This window comes from Vicia villosa, linkage group LG1 (genome assembly GCF_029867415.1).
Source record: "Vicia villosa cultivar HV-30 ecotype Madison, WI linkage group LG1, Vvil1.0, whole genome shotgun sequence".
NCBI lineage: Eukaryota > Viridiplantae > Streptophyta > Magnoliopsida > Fabales > Fabaceae > Vicia > Vicia villosa.
Window position 1 is genome coordinate 210,836,120 of NC_081180.1, and position 4,101 is coordinate 210,840,220.

A 4,101-nucleotide genomic window follows, 5' to 3' on the forward strand; every position below is an offset into this window, starting at 1 on the left:
ATTAAAACTTAAAGAGAAAATTATTCTAAATATGTACAAAATTAGCCTATGATATATAAACAATATTTAATATAAAGAACAAATTTTTTATGATTTTTGATTGGTTGAAAATAATTAAAAGATAAATATATGCATATTATCTAATTAATTATACAAAATATTTAAATTATGAAGAAAAATAAAATATTTTTATATCAGAAAATAAAATATTATTTTAGAAACTTAAAAATATTTTTTGTGTATTTTTTGGATATTTAAAACTATTTTTAATTAATTTTATAAAGAAATTAAAATAAAAATAGAAAATAAAAAGATAGTAATCAGATGTGGGAATTAAATGAAGTCCATGGTAAGGATGAGTGTTTTGATGCGTTGGATTGAGAGATGGATGGATCTGATGGTGGAAAGCATGAGGGACCATAGCACGTGACACACCTGCAAAACACTGAATCCAAGGTCAGTTTAAAAAAACACGCGCGCGCCCTCCAGCCAATCAGAGGACGCCACGCACCATCTTCTTCCCCAGGATGGATCTTTTACACCTTTCATTTGTAGGTGGTGTAAAAACTCCAACCTTTTACACCTGTTGAAAATAGCGAATGCAAGCAAACATCAATATAAATTTGGCGCGATGCCATGGTTTGGTTCGTCTAGTTCACGTGAGTTTAATGGTACTATTTAGAGTTTATAATTTTGCATGGATCGTAAAGCCCTAAATTTAAAAGTAAGAACCCTAAAATGGTGGTTCTTCGTATAGGTGTCCAAACTTCAATTAAGTTTCCAGAAATGATTAGGACCTCAAACTAAACTTAAATATGAATCTACATCTTGCTAATCATGCATGTGTGATGAGATTTTTGTAAATTTTAGTTCGAGCAAACCGTGAGGTGTCGTGGATGATTCTGAGTGTTTCAAGGCTTGAAACTGATTGGAATAGTTTCAGTGATACTTGAGGAAGGTGTTTGAATGTTTAGTTTGTATTGAAACTGACTTGAATTCATGTTTTTTGTTTGTGAAGTACTCTAACCTATTTATAAGCTATGTTGTGCTTAGAATTGAAGCCAAGAAGCCTTTGGTTGCCTTTGTTGAATTCTTGATTTTTTTATATTAAAACCTTTGAATTGTTGACCAAGTCTTGCTTCTCTTCAATGCTCTTGCCTTGTACCTCAATCTTCTGCAGAAAATTAAAGATTCTTGGATGACTCATGCTTAGAAACTAACCTATCCATTATCCTTCCATTTTCCATTTTCATTTAATCTTAAAATAGGATAAAATTAAACCAAAAATGGATAAAAATGGTGTGGGCTTTGTCTTGGTCGTGGGAGGCCCATTATATCATGGCAAACATGTTTGAACTATGAAAACTTGGTCCCATTTGGAAAAAAAACATTTTTGAGCAATGTTGGTTTTATGCATTTTCCCAAAATTTAGCCAACTTCAACAAGGTGTAAATCCCTCAATTTTTGTCATATGAAGGAGATCTTGCACTTTTTGGAAACATCAAAGAGTCCTCTAACCAATTTCTTTGGTATCATGTCAAAATTATTTTTGATGCTCCTTGTGTATCCTTTTGAAAAAAGTGTCTTTTTGTTGACTTTGAAAATGACCTGTAATGTCTTGGTTCATATTTTTCAAATGGTGAACCTAATGACCATGGGACCAATTGCATTTGAAAGATAATTTAATTTCCTTCAAGATGAGCTTTGGTTTGAATGTTTTGGATGAAGGATGAGAGAGTTATGACCAGTCAAAGTTCAGTTGACTTTTTAGGAGAAAACCCTAATTTTGAATCTTAGGGTTTTGTTGATTTTTGATCTTTCCTTGATGAATTATGATCATCCAATGATCAAATGATGAATCCTTTGACAAAATATGGATGTTGACAAAAAATTTCATTTTTGACTGTCTGTTGACTTTTTGGTCAAACGGGTCGTCTGTTGACTGTTTGAGCTGCTGACGGTGCGTCTGAGTGAATTGAAGTCTGAAAATTTGTATGATGGCACTTTGAGATATATGGAGGTCCATGAAATCCATTTGAGGTCTCAAAAACTTGTTTCTCCTGAAAAAACAATAAACCCTAATCAGGGACTGTTTGTGTAGGAGACAGTTAAGCGTACCTGATTTTTGTGCAGTGTTGAGTCTCTGCTAATCATGTGATATTCAGAATACTTCTAGGACAAAAATCTTGGAATTTTGAAATGCATAAGTTTGATTTGATTGATGGTACAAAACACGGAGAATTGTACTGTCAGCAGTTTGACTGTCAACTGACTATTCAGGCATGTAACAGCTAGAGTGAAAAATCAACAGTCAAAGTTAATTTTCTTTTTGTTGTTTTTGTTTTATGTGAAAGATGAAAGTTTATTTACATGACTTGTTAAAAAACACAGACATAATAAATAATTATTATTTACTGTACGCGAGCAAAATTACCGATAATAACCCTGAAAATCATTTAATGCACAGAAACATAAATATTTGACTGGCAGAAAACACACAAAATATTATCTGAATAATTAAGCAACAATATGACAAATAGTACAACATTTAATACTGACAGTACAAACATTACATACTATAATGAACGGTACGACGAGTAAACGGTACATTTAAGAAAATAAGAGATACGACAAACTTTAAGAATGACGATTAATAACCCATGCTATGACCAACAGAAAATAGATGATCGGGAGTGTAACCATCGCAGGTCCACATTTTTCAGGACTATGCAGACAGAAGAAGGACATGATCACCGTAGCAATGGTGATGACCATAAGAAAACATGTTTCCATCCGCTTCGCCATTTTGCCGGGGAGGAAGAGAGAATGGATATGAAGTTGAAATTTGAGAAATGATTTAGAATTTGATATGAGATTTTATGAAAAAAAATGAGAGGTATTTATAGAATGAAAAGAAGGATAGAGACGTTGGGGAATGAAGTGATTCTGTACAAAAGGAAAATTTGAGTGGAAGTAAGATTTGAAAGAAAGTGTATGATAGTGTTGGGAAAAAGAGAGATGTGTAGAATAAAGTTAAGATTTGATTTTTGAAAAAGAGATTTGAAAAGAGATTTTGAAAATAATGGAATATAGTACAAAAGTTAGTGGGAAACAAAAATTAGAAATAATTTACTTGTTACCAGTACAGTCTGAATCCCGGACTCTGCGCCTGCAAAAGATTTAGTTCTGTGCCAATTGTGTCAGTACTATTTATCTGTAAATAAATATCAAATAAATAGCGTGTGTGAAGTAATAAATAGTAACTGGCGTTTGCATAAGAATAAATTCAACAGCGAGCCAAAATACTGGATAAGAAAAAAATTCTAAAAATCAAGTATTCATAAATCAGGATGTGAAAATCCAAGATTATATGAAACTCTTAATTTTTAGATTGAAGTTTTCTTGAAAAAAGATGCGGGCAAATTTTGAGGTATAACAGTTGCCCCTATTCAATCTTCTTAAACCTGAAGAGATTGTCTGAAATCTGAAGGTGGGAGATGATTGAATATTTTAGATGCCCTGAAAATTTGCACTTACCTCCATCGGGAGTGATGTTGGAATTTGTCTTTGAATGTTGTCTGAGAAATGTGGTTGGAAGATTGAAACATTACCTGAGATGGGCTTTCAGATGCCATCTGGCAATTGTGTTGATGGTTTGTTCACCAGAATGAATCCATTGATTATATCTGGATGAAGGATTTGAGAACCTCTGCGTCGACCGTTTCGGAACCGTCCAAGGTTACCGTTTTAAGTCTAGGAGGATGATCGTTACGGAACTGTCCAAAGTTTTTCCGCTTTAGATTTTGAAAGTTGATCATTGTGGAACCGTGTGAGGTATCAGCTTTAGATCTTCGATGGTAGATCGTTCTGGAACCGTCTGAGGTATCAGCTTTAGATCTTTGATGGTAGATCGTTATGGAACCGTCTGAGGTATCAGCTTTAGATCTTTGATGGTAGATCGTTCTGGAACCGTCTGAGGTATCAGCTTTAGATCTTTGATGGTAGGTCGTTCTGGAACCGTCTGAGGTATCAGCTTTAGATCTGCGTTGCTTGTTTTTTGAATTGATAAGTAATTTGAAAAGGAGAGATCTCTTCAGAATG